The sequence below is a fragment of the Nelumbo lutea genome, chromosome 2 (assembly GCF_056320005.1).
Source record: "Nelumbo lutea isolate HS-2025 chromosome 2, American lotus-T2T, whole genome shotgun sequence".
Lineage (NCBI taxonomy): Eukaryota > Viridiplantae > Streptophyta > Magnoliopsida > Proteales > Nelumbonaceae > Nelumbo > Nelumbo lutea.
In genome coordinates, this window is record NC_142685.1 from 98,469,253 (window position 1) to 98,494,200 (window position 24,948).

Genomic DNA, 24,948 nt, shown 5'->3' on the forward strand with positions numbered 1-24,948 from the left:
AACTTACTGATGCATTTATTTGAATGGAGTTTTGGAATTGTTCTATTAAGACTTGGTAACAGGTTTGGCACTTATTCCCAATGATTGATTGCCAGGTGCTCCTTGGTACATGTCATCTGAATCAAGCACGAGCAAACATGAAAATTGCAGCCATAAGCTATGTGAATTGGGTCCAAATTGCAAAAGAAGAAACGGCATGGAGCATGATGCAAGGTGAAATCCTTCCCCAAAAGGCTAAAATGATGAATCCAAAGGTTACCGATTACTAAATTCAATTACAATGAGTTGGTAATTTCAAGAGATATCTAATAGAAGATTTTGAAAAGAATTCCTTATAGACCAAGAAATATCTAATAAAAAATGAAGAAGTGATATGTAATGACATGAGCATAACACAACTACATTAAATGTAAGTCTAACAAATACAAGATAATTAAGCCCAACAAGTTTCAGTCCAAGAATGAATCCTTTAAATTCAAGAAATCAAGGTCCATGGCAAGTAAACTCAAGTGAAGTAGATCCAGATACTCTACCAAGAAAGGTATGTTTCACTTCAATAAATCTTCGATTCTTATGATGTTGTATTTTTTGCACTAAAACTACAAAAGTTAAAAAAAACTTCAAAAGAATAAGTTTGGGTGAAAGATATGAATGGAGAATTTGAAATCATTGAAAAAAACAAGAAATGGGAGTTGGTTAATAAACCTAAAGGAAAAAATAATAATTGGACTGAAATGGGTTTACAAAACAAAGTTTCACAAAGATGGCTCAATCCAAAAACACAAAGCAAGGTTAGTAGCTAAAGACTATACCCAACAACCCGCGGTAGATTTTCATGAGACATTTGCACCAGTTGCAAGAATGGAAACATTTAGAACAATGCTTGCACTTACTGTTCAACTAAAACTACAAGTATTCCAGTTTGATGTTAAATTAGCCTTCTTAAATGAAAATTTAGAAAAAGATGTCCATGTTAAACAACTACAAGACTTTGTAATAGAAGGAAAAAAACACAAGATTTACAAACTTTGAAATGCTTTGCATGGCTTAAGTTAAGCACCTTGGGCATGGAAAAGGCTTTAAAAAGAAGTCCATCATTCATCAATGACTGTTAATCCTATGTGAAAAGGATTTTTAGGATTAACTGCATTAGTGTTCTCTTTAGTGGTTGAGGCAAAAGGATTGGGTGGCATGATTAAGCGTTCCGCTTCTCCTTCTAACATTTGAACAACCACATTCATTGAAGGACGATCGACCGGGTACCATTGAATGCACCAAAGTGCTACGATTGTTAGCTTTTTTGCTATCTTAGCATCTCCATCTTCAATCACCCGAATTTCCATCTCCTCCCCTTGACTAAGATGATTATAAACCCATTCAGGGAAGTACACCTGGCTACTTTTCTCTTCCGTAGCATCAATATTCTTTCTTCCTCCAACCATTTCAAGCAATAACATTCCGAAACTGTAGACATCTGATTTATAGGATACATTCCCAAAGTTTCTAGAGAACACTTCGGGTGCAATATATCCCATGGTCCCTCTGGCAGCCGTCATGGATACAATACTTTTATCCTTGGAGTACAACTTTGCCAAACCAAAATCAGAGATCTTTGGGTTAAAGTTATCGTCAGTAAGATATTATGGGGCTTGATGTCGAAGTGAAGGATACGTTGATCACACCCCTGATGGAGATATTCCATCCCTCTGGCTATACCAATTGCAAGTTTCTGAAGTTTCTCCCAGTTAAGAAAAGGGTTATTGGTATTCTTTGAGAAGATAAATTTCTCTAAAGATTCGTTTGGGAGGAACTCATAAACAAGAGCTCGCCTGAACCCATCTGCACAGAAACCCACTAGGCGAACCACATTAACATGGTGAATCCTACCAATTGTGCTCACTTCATTAATGAATTCGTCTCCATTTCCCTTGGCGTAATTGAGGACCTTAACAGCGACAAGAATTTCATTGGAAAGCTTCCCTTTGAACACACTACCATAACCTCCTTGACCCAGTTTCTCATTAAACTGATTTGTGATCCTCTTAATGTCAGCATAGGAGTACCTTGTGGGCCTAAGAGCTTTGTAGTCATCTAAGAACTTTTCAATTCTGGCTTGATCTTGTTTGCTTAATTTTGAATTGTAGACAAGGTAGATTGTGATTGCTATCATAAGAAGCAATAATCCCACGCTTACACCTGTAGACATTAATAAATTTGAAGTTACACCACATTATTACTTAATAATACAAATGAATTGAAGATTGCTGCTTATATCAGGGATGTCAATTGATCTGAATTTGGTCCAACCCGATCCAGTCCAATGCAAGTCCATTATAAATGGACCAGGTCCAATCCAATCTAATGAATATATTGACCCATTTTGGACCGGTCCAATTCAATATCTGGACCGTTCAATCTGTTGAAATTCATTTTGATTTAGATTGGTTTCAACCCATACCTATTTCACTGACACCTATATTCTTATTTTATATCAATGGATCAGATATTGGCTTAATCCAGCCCAATCCAATATAAATTTATTATGGATGGACCAGGACCAATCCATTCTATAATAAATATTTTGGACCAAATTGATCCAATCAATAAGTCTTGTTGGTCCATCCAATCCATTCAATTTGATTCTAGATTGAATGGGATCCAATCCAAAACCAATCCATTGACACCCTTAATTTATATGTACACCCACAAACAATAATAACAATAGTAGTAAATTAATTAGTCGTTATTAATGTCACTGAATGCATAGGCATAATTCTCAAATTAATGATATTAGCAAGTTTTATTTGTTTATTGAGTTTTAACAAATCGAGATCTATTATTAGGAAGTAAATTAGAACTTGGTAAGTCGAAAAATAATTGATAAAGTTAGGAAGTTGAAGTACATCACCACCACTACTATAATAGTATACCTACTACTATTATCTGAATTGTAAACAAGGTAGAATTTTGTGAATGTTAATATTGCTACCACAAGAAGAAATAACCCAACGATTACACTTACAAATATTAAATAATTTTTGGGTAACATTGCATGATTGTTTTTGGGCTCTTAGTCGAATTTGTAGTGGACCGGATCTGAACTGAGCATCTCCGGCTTCGTATATTGGGCTGTTTTTGAATAATATAAGGGAGGTAATGACCCTAATCCCTAGTTGATTTGACAGTCCGGATGAATTGGAGATAAAATTATACACACCAGCCTGAACTATTTATCACAATTGAGCATACCAGTGCTCACTGTGGCCATCTGGGACCCAGCTGTACTAGTGTTCAACCGTGACACGTAATTCAGCTGGATTTAAAGCCTATTTTAAAGTCAAATCAGTCGGATTGCTCAAAATTTGCAAGCTTTGATCCCAGTTTCGAATATATATCTGAGAGCTTTTAAATCAGGTTGTTGCGCCCAAGAAGGCCCATGCACATAAAAGAATTTCACAATCATTTAGCAAGCTCTAATTAAGGATGATTCACAAGTCCAATGGTTGAGAAACTCGAATTTCACAACCATGTGGCAAGCTCTAATTAAGGATGATTCATAAGTCAAATGGTTGAGAACTCGAATCCTCTGGACCCATGGAATAGAAAGTTTTTTGGATCCTGAAACAAAAACTTTCATGTCTTCATTTAGTCTGGACTCCAAAAATCGTTCATAGTTGGGATCAAAATTAGAATTAAAATTGTAATTTTCTAGAATTGGAATTAGAATGGTCTATTCTTATAGTTTGTTTGGTTTAGACAGGAAATGAATGCATGAGAATTAAAATAAATTGGAATGGGATTTCATTCTCAAAGGAGAGGGACAAAATGGTCATTCCCTCGAATGGGAGAATGTCATTCTACCATGGATGGGAATGAGATTTTGATTCTGCCCAACAAAACTGTTGGAGTTACAATATTGGGCCACTCCTAGTCTGATTCTAGACCCTATTCCCACGAACCAAACAGAGGCCATAAATTTTGCTAACCTACCCACCATCTCAGCCCTTTTCATTCCCATGAACCAATGGTTCTCGCACCTCGTGACACTCTTTCATTCTACCACTTGCTGCTCATGGTATTCTCAAAACGTTGGTATATGAATTGTCATCTTTGTATATAAGGCTGTGTTTGGTTGCAATGCAAATAAATTTGCATTGATGCAAAATCATGGTAGTGCAATTGATTTGAGTATAAATTTTGACCTATTTTTGTTTCAAATTTTAGCTTATTTTGTTTCAAAATCTGGCAGTACAAATGAAGTAAATTAAGACATGAAGCAGAATAAAGTAAAATCCAAAATAAAATTAAAGAAGAATTTGCATTTTTTATGTTTGCACTCCCATGCATTTGTGCTAGTGCAAATAAAATTGCACTTCAACCAAACAAAGCCTAATGTGCAGTTCATTTAGGACAAATGGTGTGACTAATAGTAGTTGCAAGGTTATATTCTTGTACAGAGAATAATATTCCATCTTCTTATTAAGTAATCCTGTTTTTGTGAAATAGTAGAAGTTCTAGGTGGACTAGGGCCCTATTTGATGATTAAGTACTTGTTTTACAAGTGCTTCTTAGAAGTATTTATTTTAACAACCCTTTAGACTGTTTGGTAACTCACTTTTCAAATCACTTATTATGTTTTTAAGTACTTATTGAAGTGGGAATGTTTGGTAAGCTATTTTTCCCATAAGTGCTTATATTCATTCAAATGACAATTTTAGCCTTTACTTCACTCATACATATATACAATACTTTTCACATGCTATACTATACTTTCAACTGAAAACCCACATGAACCCGTAGGTGGACTGGCATGTGGATCCAATTAATAATAACCTATTGTCACCTGCGTTTGAACAGTTCAAGTGTTCTTTGGCAAACATTTGATTCACCGATGGACACTCCCTTACCGGGCCAAGTTTTGGTTGCAGGTAGAAAGCTATATTCCAATGCAAATGAGACCGTCGACTACTCAACCGGAAATTTCATGTTGGAGAAGCACAAATGATAGTAATCTGGTGCTCTTTGCTTATCATTTCGCAGATCCTGGTTACTGGGTCTCAAACACAATAAACATTAATAATGTGAGCCTGGTTTTCAACCGGAAAAATGCATTCATGTACCTCAAAAATACCACAAACATCATCCTCCCATTAATGGAGGATGTGCCAAAGCCCACCGAGGACTACTACTACAGAGTGACGCTGAACGACCATGGAAATTTACAACAACACGTGTACCAGAAGAAGAACAACGGCCAATGGAAAATGGTGTGGAGAGTAATAACCAAGCCCTGCACAGTGAATGCTATTTGTGGGGTGTACGGGATTTGCTCTTCACCAGATAATGAGACAATCAGCTGTGACACCCTCCCGGGTTATCGCCCCTTAGATCTCAATAACATTGCTAAGGGATGCTACCCAAAGATCAAGCCGGATCGTTGTATAGAGAAGCCATCGTTGACGAATTTCACAGTGGAAGTGATCGATGATGCAGATTTGAGAAGAGTAACACCAACACAGGAGGGTTGCAGGAAGGCACTCATGGATGACTGTTATTGCATGGCTGCTTCATTCATCAATTCAACTTGTTACAAGAAGAGGATGCCAATTCTGAATGCTAGAATTAGCCGCAATTCTACAAATGGGTATAAGGCGGTAATCAAAGAGTAATCAAAGTGTTAGATGGTTTTGTATGCCCTTAGCTTCAATCAGAATGATGTACTTTATGAGTTTATTGTAAATGAATAAAGATACATATTTGATTCATGTTCCCTTGGTATGTTTCTGTGTAATACCCTTAAACTGGACACTTAATGAGACTCGTGTTACTTTAGAATGTTCACAGCCAGTGGGTCGGTCTGGGGAGACCTATCCTGACAAGGCTGACACTGTAGTGCCACCAAGTCGGTTGGGGTGGCCTGTCTCAGCTGCCAGGGTGAAACCCTAGGCACATACAGTGTAGGATTAATTGAATCTTTGAACTGGACCAGATTTCCAGTATTGCCCTGGACCTTGGAGATTGATGGGCAAAACTGGAAAGTTACACCCGACCCCTAGACTCGATTATGATACTGCACTAGGTGTCGGATTGGGCTATCTTTGATGTACCAATCAGTGAGATCCTTAGCGGGGGTCAAAACCTAGGTATGTTGGGACAGTCCGAGAATTCATCTGAGTGGGTGATCATAGTGATAGGATCAGCCCCTTTGTCGGACAAAGGTATTGATCGGGGATGCACTCTCACTGATGGAAACCAAGACTGCCGACAACCGATTTCAACCGTTGAGATTTGTTTTGCAAAATATATTTTATATAAGATATAAAAGTATATATATTATGGTTTCTAAAATGTTTGCAAGAAGGTTTTAATTCCCAGGATCCATATGAGTGGAGAGTGCAACACTGTTCCTTGCAGCCGAGGGAGAGGTCCTCTCTTGTCGGGCAGTGTATGATCATTATGGGCTGAGAGGTTAACTGTAAGACCATTGAGGATAACACCTGATGGGCTAATCTTGCATCTGCCCACAGTCCCTGGGTGTTACAAGGTGGCTTGGCCCAGGGACCACTTAGTGTAAGTGTTGGGCCCATAGAACTCATTTGATGGGTTTCAGGGGGTACACTGTATTCAGCAGTGCATTTGGCCAGGCCTTGTAACAAAGGCTGGGCTGAACCCATATGGCTGATGTGTAGATCAATGCTTGGGTCCCACGCCATACAAGGAAGCCCAACTGGGCAGTAGTTTGGAAGGTTTTTTGAGTACATAACCTTAAATGGGCCTTAAGCCCATTTCGAACTAGGCTGATTTGATCAGTCATTTAAAGGGGGACGAATTCTGAAGTGGGTCAGCTAAAAGGATTGGGCTTAGACCCTATCCACTCAAAGAGTCCAAGATCTAAATGAGATTTAGATCTGGAAACCTCCTAATTATATTAGGAGATGGCTGATCTGATCTGCAGATAAGATAAGGATTATCCCTTATCACTAAGGGACTTCTAACCCAAATATGATTTGGATTAGCAACTCCTAATCTGATTAGGAGCTGATCCCTTTGAGTTTATAAAAGGGGAAGGGGGCGGCAGCCTTTTAAATAATAAAAAAATCAACAACATTCTTCTCTTTGAAGAATGAGAGATTGAGAGATTTCCTGCATATTGCGAATTCTCTCCTGCCGCCACCTTCCTGCCATTGCCATTCCTTCAGTTCGATCTCTAGTTCTTGGGAGCAATCAAGACTTGATCTTGATCTCAATCTTTTGGGAAAAGATTGGTTGGAGCTGTACTCACAAGCCGTCAAGTTGATTCTTGCGAAGGGTCAAGTTCTTTTGAAGAACATTGTTGATTCTGCTCCATCCTTCACTGTGCCATCTTCAGTGGGAGCAGATTTTGGATCCTTCCTTGGGCGTGAACACCTCCATTGGGAGATAGTATTTCTCTGTATCAGGTATAATCCTCTCCCACTCCTTTTGGTTTAGATCTGGTTCAGTTTATGGTTCAAGATTGATCCTTGAAAATATGATTTTCTAAATAGGGAATACGATTCCCAATTGAAGGGAGAGATAAATTTTTTGAAATTCGCCCCTTATTCCGCAATCTTTGGGCGTCCATAGGATGGATCTCTCATCCCTTCAGTGGTATCAGAGCCATGGTTCAAATCTTGAACCATCTAGTTTCAGATCTGAACCTGCGCAAATGGGCAGAAGGTGTTCTACCCGATTTGCGTAGATATGGGTTTTGGGAAATTTTGTTCCCAAATTTAATGGGCGAATAATCTGAAATTAATTTTATATAAATCTGATTATTATTTAGAATTGTTCTTTATGATTTTCTTAATTTATGGGCTGTTCGTACAAGAGGAGATCGAAATCTTGGTTTGCGCAGGGAACCTGCAAGATTTGCAGTTTCTTGATTTATTTATTACATTTGGTCTGTAAATAATTTTTCTTATTTTCTAGACTCAATGTATAGGTATTTGATCTGATGTAATTATTAATAGAAATAGGATTTCTATTTATTTTAATTTTGGATCGAAGATGGCAGCGCAGAAAGGGAGATTTCGTAGAGAAGAAGATTTCGCAGATGGGAGAATCGCTATCTGCGATTTGCAGTTTGTAAAACTGCATTCTGTAATCTAACCTCTGTTTTGCAGGATGGATTGTGCGAACAGCCCTGTTTGACTGATTCTTGATTTTCTTTTATCAGTAATTAATTTTATATTATTTTCTTGAATTAAAGATTTAATTAAAGATCAAACCCTAGACCCATTCGAACCAAGATTGGTTCAAACTATTTGGACCGAATCTAGGGTTTAATCAAGGCTGAAAGTCAGCCCTAATTTTCCCACTAATGGGCCTGAGGATTGATATTTAATTAAATGGTTAATTCGGCCCAACCTGTAAAGGCCCAGTTTTAAATAGTTAAAACTGCTAAAAGCCCACTTAACCCTTAAAGCTATATGGGTTGAACCATTCGGCCCATATACCTAGATAATAATAATGGTTAATATTATGGATTTCAAATGGGCTTCAAATGGGCTTTACAGATAATTAATTGAATGGATCAATTTATCCCTGCATGTGATGTATGGATGTGTGATGTGCTACGTACATGGGCCATAAGTACTTGGCCCATGCTCAATCGACAGTGGCTCTTTCGCACACCATGGCTGAATGCACATCATTGCCATGGTGTCCCTTTTGATCATTGGATGACCTCCCTTAGTGGTGGGCCCCACACCTCATCATGAGGTCTCATGCGGAACCCTAGCCGATTTAGGCCCACCAAAATCTGACTTTATGAAAGTCAGTGGGAGCCACATTGGTTTGACCTAAAGATAGAACTAGGGCGTAATTATCTATTCCCTCGAGATAATATGAGTGCATGTGATAGGGAGATTCATATGATGAACTCTCTAAAGGCCTTCCATCATTAGCACGAGGATGGGTCCTTCAGTAATGAGGAAACGCACCAGAAAATGGGCTATCCATTTGCTGTTGGGCTTGTCTAAGTGTTTCATAAGATGATAGGGGCGTCATAGACCGATGTGGGAGGGGCTTCACCAGAAAATGGGAACTCTCTCACGGTACCTTGGCGTTCACGAATATAATGGGTAAACACTCACTGGACAGAAAAGTTTACCTAAAAACGGCTCTGAACCTTATCTGACAGAGGCCAAAGGGAAAACTCATATGATGAGTGGATATGATCCTTCACAGAAAGGTGGTGGGGTTATGCAGCTGAAACAGTTGGCTTCATGCACCCTATGTGATTTCCCACATTTCCAGAGACAACCCGTAGTCTCCGTCACTGAGAAAGGAGGGAAATCTCAGAGACGAATAAATGGAAATGGATCGTAGATTAAAATCCATATCTATGAAATGAACATGAATCAAATTAGGTTGTGGACTCATGTTTGCTCTTTTATCAGAAAATGGCAAACGGATCATTTGCAAAGCTACTTGATGACAACAAGTTGAAAGGCCCAAACTATGCTGACTGGTACAGGAACCTTATGTTGGTCTTAACCTCTGAGAAATTGGACAAGGTAGCAAAGAATCCTTCCCCGGATCGTCCGAGAGATAGGGCTTCTAAGGCCCGAAGAAGAGAATACCAAGAATGGGAGGAGAAAAACTCCCTTGCCCGCTGCTATATCATTGCCTCCTTGGACAATCCAATTCAGAGGCAGTTCGATCAGATCGAACTTGCTAAAGACGTATTGGACAGTCTTAGGACAATGTACGAAGAGCAGAATCGTTCTACTCGGCAGAAGGTCTTGAAACAGTTCATGACCACGCAGATGTCCAAGGGCCAACAAGTTCACGACCATTGTCTCCGGATGATGGGCTATATCAACGAACTAGAGGCTCTTGGATCCGGGCTGGATCTGGTAACTCAGATCGATGTTATTCTCAACTCTCTGCCTCCATCCTTTAATCCATTCATCATGAACTACAACATGAACAAGCTGAACGTCAGCTTGCAAGAACTCAGCAATATGTTGCAGAGGGCCGAGGAATTGATTAAAAAGGATGAGCCCATTGCCATGCTTGTTGAAACTGGCAAATCGGGCAAGAAAAGGAAGGCAAAAAGAAAGCCCCAGAAAAAGGCTGCCAAACCCAAGAAACAGAGGAAGGACAAGGCATCAGATGCCTGTCATTTTTGCAAGAAGACCGGCCACTGGAAAAGGAATTGTCCTGCCTACCTGGAATCCAAGAAAGGTAACTTCAAAACTTGTGTTATAGAAACCAATTTGTTGGTAGTTTTTGCATCCTGGTTTATTGACTCCGGGGCTTCAACTCATGCGTGTAACTCACTGCAGGGGTTCAAGGTAAGCAGAAGGCTGAGTGAAGGAGAAGTCACACTCTACTTGGGGACTACTGCAACTATTGTAGCCGCGGCCATAGGAACCGTGGAATTATATTTTAGAGAAGGAATAATTATACTGAAAGATTGTCTTTATGTACAAAATTTAAGAAGAAATTTGATTTCTGTATCAAAACTGTGTGCAAATGGTTATTCTGTCTTCTTTAGTAATACAATTACTATTAAAAGAAACAACAGATTCATCGCATACGGGGAACTGGAGAACGGTCTCTATGTTCTATATCCTTCTCTAGAAACTAACATAACCGAAACTACGTCGGCTGAAAACCCCAAGAAGAGAGCCCGTGATACAGTTAATCCCACGTGTCTGTGGCATTACCGACTTGGCCACATCGGTGTTGACCGAATCACAAGATTGGTAAAGGATGGTCCTTTAGATTTTCTAACTATAGAAGATCTTCCCACTTGTGAGCCTTGCCTACAAGGCAAGATGACAAAACGGCCATTTAACGGTAAGCCTGAAAGATGTACGGGCACACTTGACCTAATACATACTGATGTATGTGGTCCCCTGAGTGTTAGGACACGAAATCAACACGTGTATTTCATCACCTTTACAGATGATTTTTTACGATATGGTTACATGTACCTAATGAGACACAAGTCTGAATCCTTTGAAAAGTTCAAAGAGTTTAGACAAGAGGTCGAGAAACAGTTAGGGAGAGAAATTAAAGCCCTTCGATCAGATCGAGGTGGCGAATATCTCTCTGACGAATTCAGGGACTACTTAAAGGACAATGGAATAGTATCACAATTAGCTCCTCCTGCTACACCACAACTTAACGGTGTTTTAGAGAGGAGGAATAGGACCTTATTAGATATGGTCCGGTCGCTTCTCATACACTCAGAGTTACCCACATCCTTTTGGGGTTACGCATTAGAGACTGCGATTTACGTGCTGAATCAGGTTCCAACCAAATCGGTTCCGAATACTCCATATGAACTTTGGACCGGAAAGAAACCAAGTGTCAGACACTTGAAGATTTGGGGTTGTCCAGCACACGTTAAAAGAACGAGTGCAGACAAGTTGGAATCTAAGACCAGCCGTTGCCTATTTGTAGGTTACCCAAAAGGCTCTGTACGTTACCTTACCTATGACCCAAGTGAGCAGAAGGTGTTCTGCAGTCGAAATGCACAATTCTTGGAAACCGACTATATCCTGGACACCCATCGTCAAGAAGTTGTTCTTGATGAGGAGAACTCAGGAGCAGTGGGAGATGTCCCACAATTTCCAGGTAGTGACCAACTTAGAAGATCTACTCGGGCATCTAGGCCACCAGTCCGTTATGGTTATGATCAGGATAGTTACCTGGTGGAAACCTTGACTAGTGAGGAGGATCCCGTGACTTACGCGGAAGCTATGTTGGACATAGATTCCCAGAAGTGGGTGGAGGCCATGAGAGCAGAGATGGACTCAATGGAGGCCAATGGAGTCTGGACTCTAGTAGATCCACCCTCCGGGGTAAAAGCAATCGGTTGAAAATGGATTTACAAGAGGAAGAAGGGCCCCGATGGCAGGATTGAGACCTTCAAGGCTCGTCTAGTGGCGAAAGGGTACACTCAGAAAAAAGGCATCGATTATGAGGAAACATTTTCGCCTATAGCCATGCTTAAATCCATTAGGATCCTGCTAGCTGTAGCAACATACCATGATTATGAGATTTGGCAGATGGATGTCAAAACTGCATTCCTGAATGGAGATCTTACTAAAGATATCAATATGCAGCAGCCGCAAGGCTTCATTGCTGCAGGTCAGGAAAACATGGTATGTAAACTTAATAGATCTATTTATGGACTCAAGCAAGCTTCTAGAAGTTGGAACATCCGTTTTGACTTTGCTGTCAAATCGTTTGACTTCGAGCAGAATCCAGATGAACCCTGTGTCTACAGGAAGTTCAGTGGAGATAAGGTTACCTTCTTGGTTCTATATGTAGATGACATTCTACTCATTGGGAATGATGTAGGAATGTTAACTACGGTGAAAGTATGGCTTTCACAACAATTCTCCATGAAAGATCTTGGAGAAGCCTCCTATATACTGGGTCTTCGACTCTATAGAGATAGATCAATGCGGATAATAGGATTATCCCAATCTGCTTACATTGATAAAATAGTCAAGAGATACAGCATGGAAAACTCCAAGAAAGGAAATGTTCCTTTCAGGCACGGAGTCACTCTCTTCAAGAAGATGTCTCCCAAGACTTCTGAGGAGATTGATGGCATGAAAGACGTTCCCTATGCCTCTGCCGTATAGAGCATCATGTATGCCATGCTGTGCACTCGTCTTGACATTGCTCAGGCAGTGAGTGTAGTAAGCAGATTTCAGGCCAACCCAGGGCAGAAGCATTGGACTGTTGTGAAAAACATACTTAAGTACCTTCGAAGGACAAAAGAGTTTTGTCTGATATTCGACGGTAGCTCACTACAGATCCAGGGGTTTATAGATGCCGATTTCTAGTCAGACCCAGATGATAGAAAGTCTACATCTGGATATGTTTTCACGATAGGATCGTGTGCTGTTTGCTGGAAAAGCAGCAAACAAGGGTCCACTGCAGACTCCACGACCGAGGCCGAGTACATTGCCGCAAATGAGGCTGCCAAAGAAGCTGTGTGGATGAAGAAGTTCGTTCACGAGTTGGGAGTTGTTCCGTCCAGCACATCACCCATCCCATTGTTGTGTGACAACAATGGAGCCATTGCTCAGGCTAAGGAGCCACGAGCCCACTCGAAGTCGAAGCACATCGAGAGGAAGTACCACGTACTGCGGGAGATTGTTGGTGGAGGGGACGTTCTGATTCAGAAGGTAGCGTCAGCGGAAAATGTAGCAGACCCATTGACAAAGTCACTATCACAGAAAGTGTTTGAGAAACACGTGGAAAGCATGGGACTCCGGCTAGTACCTGATTGGACCTAAGTGCAAGTGAGAGCTGTTAGACAGTTTTGTATGCCCTTAGCTTCAATCAAAATGATGTACTTTATGAGTTTATTGTAAATGAATAAAGATACATATTTGATTCATGTTCCCTTGGTATGTTTCTGTGTAATACCCTTAAACTGGACACTTAATGAGACTCGTGTTAGTTTAGAATGTTCACAGCCAGTGGGTCGGTCTGGGGAGACCTATCCTGACAAGGCTGACATTGTGGTGCCACCAAGTCGGTTGGGGTGGCCTATCTCAGCTGCCAGGGTGAGACCCTAGGCACATACAGTGTAGGATTAATTGAATCTTTGAACTGGACCAGATTTCCAGTATTGCCCTGGACCTTGGAGATTGATGGGCAAAACTGGAAAGTTACACCCGACCCCTAGACTCGATTATGATACTGCACTAGGTGTCGGATTGGGCTATCTTTGATGTACCAATCAGTGAGATCCTTAGCGGGGGTCAACACCTGGGTATGTTGGGATAGTCCGAGAATTCATCTGAGTGGGTGATCATAGTGACAGGATCAGCCCCTTTGTCGGACAAAGGTAATGATCGGGGATGCACTCTCACTGATGGAAACCAAGACTGCCGGCAGCCGATTTCAACCGTTGAGATTTGTTTTGCAAAATATATTTTATATAAGATATAAAAGTATATATATTATGGTTTCTAAAATGTTTGCAAGAAGGTTTTAATTCCCGGGATCCATATGAGTGGAGAGTGCAACACTGTTCCTTGCAGCCGAGGGAGAGGTCCTCTCTTGTCGGGCTGTGTATGATCATTATGGGCTGAGAGGTTAAGTGTGAGACCATTGAGGATAACACCTGATGGGATAATCTTGCATCTGCCCACAGTCCTTGGGTGTTACAAGGTGACTTGGCCCAATGACCACTTAGTGTAAGTGTTGGGCCCATAGAGCCCATTTGATGGGTTTCAGGGGGTACACTGTCTTCAGCAGTGCATTTGGCCAGGCCTTGTAACAAAGGCTGGGCTGAACCCATGTGGCTGATGTGTAGATCAATGCTTGGGTCCCACGCCATACAAGGAAGCCCAACTGGGCAGCAGTTTGGAAGGCTTTTTGAGTACATAACCTTAAATGGGCCTTAAGCCCATTTCGAACTAGGCTGATTTGATCAGTCATTTAAAGGGGGCGAATTCTGAAGTGGGTCAGCTAAAAGGATTGGGCTTAGACCCTATCCACTCAAAGAGTCCAAGATCTAAATGAGATTTAGATCTGGAAACCTCCTAATTATATTAGGAGATGGCTGATCTGATCTGCAGATAAGATAAGGATTATCCCTTATCACTAAGGGACTTCTAACCCAAATATGATTTGGATTAGCAACTCCTAATCGGATTAGGAGCTGATCCCTTTGAGGTTATAAAAGGGGAAGGGGGTGGCAGCCTTTTAAATATTAAAAAAATCAACAGCATTCTTCTCTTTGAAGAAAGAGAGATTGAGAGATTTCCTGCATATTGCGAATTCTCTCCTGCCGCCACCTTCCTGCCATTGCCATTCTTTTAGTTCGATCTCCAGTTCTTGGGAGCAATCAAGATTTGATCTTGATCTCAATCTTTTGGGAAAAGATTGGTTGGAGCTGTACTCATAAGCCGTCCAGTTGATTCTTGCGAAGGGTCAAGTTCTTTTGAAGAACATTGTTGATTCTGCTCCATCCTTCACTGCGCCATCTTCAGTGGGAGCAGATTTTGGATCCTTCCTTGGGCATGAACACCTCCATTGGGAGATAGTATTTCTCCGTATCAGGTATAATCCTCTCCCACTCCTTTTGGTTCAGATCTGGTTCAGTTTATGGTTCAAGATTGATCATTGAAAATATGATTTTCTAAATAGGAAATACGATTCCCAGTTGAAGGGAGAGATAAATTTTTTGAAATTCGCCACTTATTCTGCAATCTTTGGGCGTCCATAGGATGGATCTCTCATCCCTTTTTTACCATCCCTTTTTTACCACTTTTTTTCCAAACACCCATAAATACTTAAAAACCACTTAATGTGTGGTCCCATGTCTTAAAAGAAGTACTTCTTTTAAGTGTTCTCAAACAGCCTTATAAGGACCCATCAAACGCATCATTCGAATAATGGAAGAAGCTTGATAGAAGGGCCGCCGGAGTCATGGAAATGGATTGAGGGCACAATTTCTCATCAGGTTTAGAAACCTATTAGTGCATTCTCTTTAAAAGTAGCTAGAGATAGAGCTTATATGAAAGAAAGACCGCTGTGAACAAGGCCTTGTTGATACATAAGCTTGTTAACCTAAAGTTTAAGAAAATATGAACTTCCATTGCTGAGCACCTAAATGAGATGGTAGAGTATCATTAACCATCTCTCTTCCATGAAGATAGTTCCGAATGATGAAAGCCCATTGGGCTTAATGTGTGAACAAGCACCTTATGCTGAAACTTAATTAATTATAATGGGGACAATGAAGATCGAACACTAGACCACTTGGTCAAAATGACTCTGATACCATCTCAAAGAACCATTCAACCTAAAAGCTTAAGCTGTTAGGTGAGGTTCTTGAATATATTGATATTCTCTAACAGAACACAACTAGCCTCCTAAATAAAGAGACAAAGAGAAATTCCTCAAGCTCATCTCAAAAAGAAGCTCTTGTTATAGATAATCTTGGGAGAAGCAAGAATAGGGTTTCTCACCACCATGACAAATCCAATGTATAGATCAAAGTCAAGAAAAGGCATCACATGCTACTACTATAAGAAATCCAAGCATGTGATGAAAGAATGTATAAAACTGATGCAAGATCAGAAAGAAGATGAGGAGAAAATGAAAGATGAGACAGAAACCACTACGGTTGCCTCTAATGGCGTGTTAACCATCTTAACTTTCTAACTATGGTGAAGTTTGCATCAACCTTACGTGCCAAGATACTGGCTGGGTGGTTGACGCAGATGCATTTTTCCATGTCCTTGAACACATCAGAGATGGTTCTTCCGTTGAAGATGTCCATCTTTCATGTGAGGCTCTGGCACCAAAACATACTTTAACACTTTAACCCTGCCATTTGGTGATAAAAACTTCATCATAGCTTTCTGATACGAAGGAACAAAAGGAGGTGTAAATGATAACGTGCATGGCACATACATACATGGCGCATACAATTTGAATTGTAGACTCCCACTTCAATTTGAATTGTAATTACCTCTCCTACTATGCTTCTCTCTCTTGTAGATATTTCTTATCTCTATAGATTATCTCTGTAAAGGATAAACTTATCCTAGTAAGATAATCCCTATCCCAATTAGGATTCTATCTAACCTATCCTAACTAGGATAGGACTTACCCACTCTTGTACTCTATAAATATCAGTACTAAAAGACAAACAAGGCAATTCGACCATTGTTCTCAATTCTCTCTCTCTCTCTCTCTCTCTCTCTCTCTCTACTCTCTCTTATTATTCTCATATGGTATCAAAGCCATAAGTAGTTTTTTTTTCTCTCTCATTTCAAGCAATTTTTCTTCTTCAGATTTTCATCATATCTTCTAGCATGTCTACCAGTTCAATCAATCAAATAAACTTCGATGCATCGGGGAATCACATTCCTCAGTTGATTTCGGTTCGGTTGGATGGTTCCAATTATATTGTTTGGTGCTTTCAGGTTGAAAATGTCCTTCTGAGCCATGAACTCCTTGGATATGTCGATGGGACAACCCCTTGTCCATCTTGCTTGATGTCAGAACCCTATACACAATGGGTTAAGCAGGATCATTATATTTTCAGCTTGTTGTTATCTTCTCTGATGGAAACAGCAATAGCGTAGGTAATGGGAAGCAAAACCAGTAAGGATGTTTGGGAAACTCTTGAGAGCCTTTATTCTCCTTGAGGAACAGCTAGTGTCGTTGGTCTCAGAAACGAACTCGAAGCACTACGAAAAAATGATCTCTCCATGACCGATATCTGCAAAAACTCAAGGTACTTGGTGACAAACTAACTGCAATTGGAGAGCCTCTGACAAATTTGCAACTAATTCATCATGCCCTCAATGGCCTCGATCTAGACTATGATGTTTTCTCTACAACTATAATTATCCGAACAGATGAATTATCATTTGCTAGCTTACAAGGTATGCTTCTCACTCATGAAAATCGCTTGCTTCATTCAGTAACTGCACAGGCTACCTCTCCTTTTGTGAATCTTGCCTCTAAAGGGAAGGATTCCAAGAAATATAATAAAGTTGATCTACCACAAATGGGTAACGGATCCACCAAGCCCTCCAAATATAGAAATAATCCCTACCAAATTTGTGGAGGACGAAATCATTCTGCTAGGTACTATTAGAAACTCCTTGCACATATTGAGAATCTAAAGAACCCTAAATGACCACAACCCTTGTCATTTACGGCTACTTTCAGACCTAACAAGCAGAGTATAGATATATGGTTTCTTGATTCTAGAGCAACACATCACCTCACTTTGGATCTTAGTAAACTGTAAATCCATTCTGACTATGATGGATCTGATTAAGTCTCTATTGGTGACGGTTCAGGTTTGCAGATTGCTCATTCTAGCCCTTCTACTATTTCCACCTTATCTTTCAGATCATTCCTTATGAATAATATTCTACATGTTCCTTGAATCTCCTTGAATCTCTTATTTGTGGCTTGATTTTCTACTAATAATAATGTCTACTTTGAATTTCATCCTCATGAATTTTTTGTGAAGGATCGACGCACCGGGATGATACTTCTTCGAGAGCTAAATAAAGATGGTTTATATCAGCTTCATCTCCCTATCACGATACTAGCTTCGTCCCCCTCTTGCATTTGTAGGTACTCATGCTAGCCTTGCGATTTGGCACCATTGACTAGATCACCATGCTCTTAGAGTGACTCAAGAAATTATTTCTTGTCAACATTTATCGATAATTTCTAGTATTGCATTTCATTTTTGTTCACCTTGCTCAATAGCCAAAAGTCATGTACTTCCTTTTCTACAAAAACATACCATTAGCAAATCTCCTTTGGAATTAATTCATTGTGACTTATGGGGACCCTTTCCAGTGACATCTACTTCTGGATATCATTACTATATTCTTTTTGTTGATGATTTCAGTCAGTATAGTTGGATTTTACCTCTCACCTACAAACCTGATGCTTTTAATGTGTTCTTGAAATTCAAAGCTATTGTTGAATTACTGTTTGATTCTAAACTTAAATATTTTCAAAGTGATGGTGACTCTAAATTCAAGACCTTTGAAAATTATTTTAATCATGTGGATATCTATCGCCGTATATCCTGTCCATATACATAGGCACAGAATGGGTGAGCTGAACGCAAACATCGCCATATTGTTGAGACTGGTCTTGCTCTTATGACTCATGTTGGAGTCCCTCCTAAATATTGGTTTGAAGCCTTCTCCACTACCGCCTATCTCTTTAATCAGCTTCCTACTTTGGTTCTTGGGTCGTTCTCTCCGTTTGAGAAATTATTTGGTCATCCTCCAGACTACCTCGAGCTCCATGCCTATGGGTGTGAATGCTTTCCACATGTTTGGCCATATAATAAGTACACATTACAACATTGCTCTCTTTTATGTGTATTTCTTGGGTATTCTAATTCTCAGAAAGGATATGTTTATTTGCATCACTCTACGGGACGGATCTTCATCTTTCATGATGTTACTTTTAATGAGGATCATTTTCCGGTTGTCCATACCATCTACATCGCCAGGTAAAGTTTCATCCTCTCCATCGTCTCCTCAGGATGTTGTGTCCCCAGCTTCCACTACTAAATCTACTGCTTTTGCTTTACTACCTTCTTCTTCCTTGCATCCGATGACCACTCGGGCTCGTCATGGTATATTTAGGCCCAATCCAAGATATGCCTTACTTGCTAGTCCTCTTCCTAAAGTTGAACCAACTTGTTATTTTCAAGCTCACAAGGATCCTCGAGGGGTTTTTGCAATGACTGATGAGTATAAGGCCTTACGTCAAAATAAAACTTGGACTCTTGTTCCGGTCCCACCTGATAAGAATATTATTAGCAACAAATGGGTCTTTAAAATCAAGCGCAATCCTGATGGTTTGGTTGAGCATTTCAAAGAGTAACTTGTTGCCAAAGGATTCTATCAGGAAGCTGGCATTGACTATGATGAGACATTCAGCCCTGTTGTCAAACCAACCACCATTCGCATAGTACTATCTCTTGCTATTTCCTTTAATTAGGATGTTCGCCAATTGGATGTTAGCAATGCCTTTCTACATGGCCACATTTTAGAAGAAATATACATGAAGCAATCAGTTGGGTTTGTTGATCCCAGATTTCCAACGCATGTTTGTCGTCTCCATCGATCTCTCTATGGTTTGAAACAAGCACCTCGAGCTTGGTTTACAAGGTTGCATGACTTTCTTTTCTCTCTCAAATTTCTTGAATCCCATGCTGACGCCTCCCTTTTATCTCCCGTTCTGGATCTGACATCATTTTAATTCTTATTTATGTGGATGACATCATTATTACAAGATCCTCTTCCTTTGCTACTAACACCCTAATTCAACATCTTGTTTCTCAGTTTTCTCTTCATGATTTGAGCTCTGCACATTATTTTCTGGGTGTTGAACTTCACCGATCAACCAATGGTTTTCATCTCTCTTAGCATAAGTATATTGATGACCTTCTACATCAAGCACAACTTCATGATGTCAAACCTCTCTCCACTCCTATGTCTGCCTCCACTCGTCTCACCAAATTAGAGGGTGAACCTCTCACTGATCCAACTTTCTTCCACAGCATTGTTGATGCTATCCAGTACGAACCATTACTCGTCCAGAAATTGCCTTTAATGTAAATAAGGTATGCTAGTTCATGCAATCTCCTACTATGGTCCACTAGGCTACTGCAAAGAGGATTCTTCGATACCTAAAAGGCACAATCACTTATGGCTTGCTTCTTCGACCATGTCATACCTTCTCTCTTGTTGCTTCCTCTAATGATGATTGGGGTGACTGTGCTATGAATCAACATTCCTAGAGTATTATGTGTTTCTTGTTCCTAACCTAATTTCTTGGAGCTCTAAAAAGCAATATACAGTGGCTCGATCCAGCACTGAATCGGAATATCATAGCTTAGCCTCTACCACTGCTGAGGTTTTGTGGCTTCATATGCTCCTCCAAGAACTAGGTATCTCTCTCTCTGTGACTCCTTTAATATGGTGCAACAACATGGGGGTTAAATTTCTTGCTAATAATCCTACTCCTCATTTTCGCTCCAAATACATCGAGTTGGATATTCACTTCATTGAATAGAAAGTTGCAGCTAAGCTTCTTGATGTACGGTATATTCCCTCGGTGGATCAGATATCAGATATTCTCACCAAGCCCCTTGGTCTTCCACAATTTGAGGCCCTTCGTCACAAGCTCACCGTGTCTCCCCCAGTTATGCTTGAGGGGGGGGGTGTAAACGATAACGTGCATGGCACATACACACATGGCGCATACACGTGGACCTCCTCTTTCTCCTTCTCCGCCGTGTAGACTATTGTAATTACCTCTCCTACTGTGCTTCTCTCCTCTTGTAGATATTTCTTATCTCTGTAGATTATCTCTGTAAAGGATAAACTTATCCTAGTCAGATAAGTTCTATCCCAATTAGGATTCTATTTAACCTATTCTAACTAGGATAGGACTTACCCACTCTTGTACTCTATGAATATCAGTAGTGAAAGGCAAATAAGGCAATTCGACCATTGTTCTCAATTCTCTCTCTCTCTTATTATTCTTATAGGAGGATGCAAGAGAGGAACAAAAGCGAAATGATAAGTAACATTGTACCAATGGCGGTGAAGGGGAAGAAGAGGGAGAAAGAGAGAGAGAGAGAGGTTAAAAGGGAGTAATATCTTGGGTAGATTAACAAAATTTATTTCTTTTGAGACCATAATAATGTTAATTCTAAACTTCGTTAAGTTTCAATTTCATGTTAAATAAAGAAGTGGAAGTTTTTTATTGGAGGGTTCCAAAATTTTCTCAACCCTGTATCAAGAGGATGCAAATTCAATTGTTGGAGGCTTAGGTAGTCCAAGATCTAGTAGTAGGTCAATGTGGTAGGTAGAGTCAACAGGAGAGCTAGAAAGACGGTGACCATGAAGGAGAATGATTCTCGACGTAAAGAATTAGGAAAGAGGTGAAGACTGGAGTTCCTAAAGAAATTGACATTCTTTGAGTAAATATTAGATGGGGAGACGGGTAATGTACCTTCAATTCCGAAAGAAGCATTGCCACTAACCATCACAGTGGTGGGGAACAATAATGGAAAAATTCTAGGCGGGAGCCAGGAGGAGAGTGGAGAGAGATTTGGAGATGCTAAAAGATGGGGTTATTCTTTCTAGGTGGAGCTGTTAGAGAATAAATTAAGAAAAACCTATTCAACAACTTTACTTAATAATTTAAGTTTTTAGGTTGAATAGTTCTTTGAGATGGTATCACAGTTACTTTGATCAAGTGGTTTAGTGTTCGATTCTTATCATCTCATTATAATTAATTAAGTTTTAACACAAGGTATGAATGTTATATGTGATTTATTGGAAGAATGCAGTGTTAATGATATGCCAAATTTTGTAAAGGAGAGTTGTAGAACTGCAATCTCCTTGGAATGAAGGAATTTGTAGAGGAGAAATCAACTCTACTTGAACTGGCACCGGACTAAAACTGTAAAATCACAGCCTTTGATGTATTACTATTAATCCATTATATTTTAGGGAAAATGACCGATACCCCCAGTGTCAGAATTTGTAAGTTCAAAGTACATTTAGGTAGATACCAGTTCGAAATTGACACCAATTCACGGGTAGGTATAAATGCATAGAATATGATTTTTAGACATTTTAAATATTGGATGTATCCATACTTCTCCGTATATTTTATTTTAGGTCAATTCATTCAATTCAAGGTGGACCACATCAATATATATACATCAACGGACGTGATTCACGATTTTTGTGCAGCGCTACCCGACCATGAGTAGATGGTTGATTTTACATTTATAGGTTGACATAATGGTTCAGTTGGAACCCAAAGGGGAGAAATGTTTGAGGGAGAGGTAGTTCATGGTTTATGTTGGCTGGAATTAATTGTTAATAGTTAGGAGGGACTCTGTGTTCTTGTGGTCTGTTTTTCTTGTGGTTGTGGTATTTAGGCCTAATTTTAGCTAACGAATAGATTTACTTCTAACCCATTTTTCTAGAATAGCTGTTCATTTTCTGTAATTATCTTTTTTTCTTTTAGTAGCATTTTTAAGTATTACTACAGAAAAGAAAAACTTATTTAGTTAGGTTTTGGAGGGTAGAAAAGAAGACTACCTGTCACGACTTCCCCAATGCTTACACCTACAAACAATAGAAACATCCATAACAAATTAGTTATTAATACCATTGAATATAGAGGCATAATCAATTTAATTATATTAATTATTTCGAGGCTTATTTGCATTCTAACAAGTTATACAAAGAGACAAGTGTAATATCAATAGGAGTTAAAACAGAATTTTTTAATCAACTCAGAAGCTCAAGACTTGAATGGTAAGTATGCTAAGCTTTGAAATTAGCAAGGAAAAGTCCATTTATCACACTGTTTTTAAAACCGGACCGGACTGGACGTTCAGACCAGAAAAACTGGGATGACCGGTTTTGTTTTCTTCCAAAACTGCTTTTTCCCCAAAACAATTGACTTTGGTCAACTAACCATTGAAACCGACCAATTAACTGTTCAAACCGTTCGAACGGTTTTGACTGTTTTCCAATTTTTTAAAATTTTTTATTTTTTGTCAAAACAGACCGGCCATTCAGGTCGAACGGTTTTCGTTTTTAAAAATCATGATTTATCAAATAAACTTTTCATCAGATTCGGGATAACTAATGTCCTGTACCTTCAGTAATTCTCTTTTAAGGAAAAAATTTATATTAGTTCTTATACCTCTCGGAATGACATTGTTTCCGGTTTAGATACAGATGCCGAGACAGAGAGCTCTTGGTCGGGTTTCAATGCTCCTGTCTGGGAAGAGAAAATCCAAGTTATTGGTGGATTATTATGATACTTCGGTAGTTAAGCCTCTTCTGGAGGGGCACTCAGCACGAGGTAAAGGGTAGAAGAGGTAGAGGTAGAAGCATCTTTGAGTTTTTTCCCCTTTCTTTGAATTCAGGGTGTGTTGTTGGCCTTCCTAATTTAGGCGATGTTTTGGTTCAACTTTCCACCTTTCCACATAGTCTTCTAGGTTTTAGCATGGTTAGAAGACTGACTTTCGGTCTTTTTTTTGGTAATACAAAGCTGCTGGGTATACCTAAACACAATAAAAAAGATCTGAAAGGACTGAAACCACCAAATTTCAGGAAACTTCAATTGAGGTTTTTTTTTTTATATTTTATTTTTTGCACAGTAAATAAACTTTTTAATGAATTTTTAAAATCTTAATTAACCAAAACTTTCTGATCTTATTCTTTTGGCAATATGGGCTGTCGGAACTTGGAAGATATTTCTTAAGATTTGCCACAATTTGTATTTTTCTTGAAAGAAAAAGTTACACAAATTTGCTAATTATGAACAGAGTGTAATACCTTTAGTGGGAATGTCAAGACACTGAATACGGGATCCACTGGTGTGGTTCTTCCAAGTACATCTCTTGCCCTTTTCCTCGCAATATGAACAATTTGGTGATTTCCAGCTGAAGAAGATGCTTAAATCTGGGTCATTAATATGAGATAGGAAATGATCGGAAAATGGGACTGAGATGGTCCTCACTTTGCGGCAAGACGGCGGTGGCATATAGCCCTGCAACCACTGATCATCGGAAACATGAACGGCATAAACTTGGTAACCGGAGACTTCAAGGCAATTGACTCGCTGCGCTTTCCCTATTAATTCTGTTGATGAACAATTTAATATGATAATGAAGTGCACAAAATCCGGAGCCGGTATACCATCTCCATAATATAATTGTGGAGAGGGTGTTTGATGAAAGGGTGATGCCGAGAAATTGAGGCGTAGAAGCCGTTTGATGATACAGCCCTGAGGGTCATAGGTTTCCATCAGTTGGGATCTGTAATCTATGGCTTTTACAAGGAAGGCACCCGAAAATGGTAGCTCCAGTTTGGTTTCTTTCTTCTCTGTACATGATAGCTCGAACCCAGCATAGCCACACCGACTGTGCTGCCGGTCTTCTTTTAGCCTGAAGGGGAATCGGATGTCAGGGCCATGATGCTTGCAGTTTGAATCGTTGCAGTCGTCTTGGTTTGCTACTGCGTATGCCGAGGCGAGTATGAGCGGTAGTAAAGAGAGGACTAAGTATAGAACAGGAACCACTTGTGTCTGTCTGCTACTACTCCTACAACCACCACCGCCCATCTCCGAGCAGCACTTCTCCGGGATCTAACCGGAGCTGCACTAATGCACTACGCTGAGATTCCTAATCCCCTTTTTTGTATCACTGGTGACTGGACCTTGTTATACAAGATGCGTATTTGAAAATGGACCCAAATCCACATCCAAACGAAATAAATTACAAATCTGATGATAAAATCTGGGCTAGAAATGAACCCTGCCACATTCATTATCTTCTACACTGTCTAACCCAATATAAGATCTTGTAACATACGAACGACCATTGACGGAATTGTCTTC

The 24,948-nt window shown here is 39.8% G+C and overlaps 1 pseudogene across 1 annotated transcript; it reads right to left on the reverse strand.

The window, feature by feature from the left end:
* Positions 1-7: 7 nt before the first annotated feature.
* On the reverse strand, positions 8-24,816 carry LOC148872245 (rust resistance kinase Lr10-like; annotated as a pseudogene). The gene is made up of 4 exons (XR_016106761.1): positions 23,886-24,816; positions 22,635-22,661; positions 1,061-2,196; positions 8-116 (listed from the first exon to the last, which is right to left on the reverse strand). The product of XR_016106761.1 is annotated as a rust resistance kinase Lr10-like (transcript).
* Between the last annotated feature and the right edge of the window lie 132 nt (positions 24,817-24,948).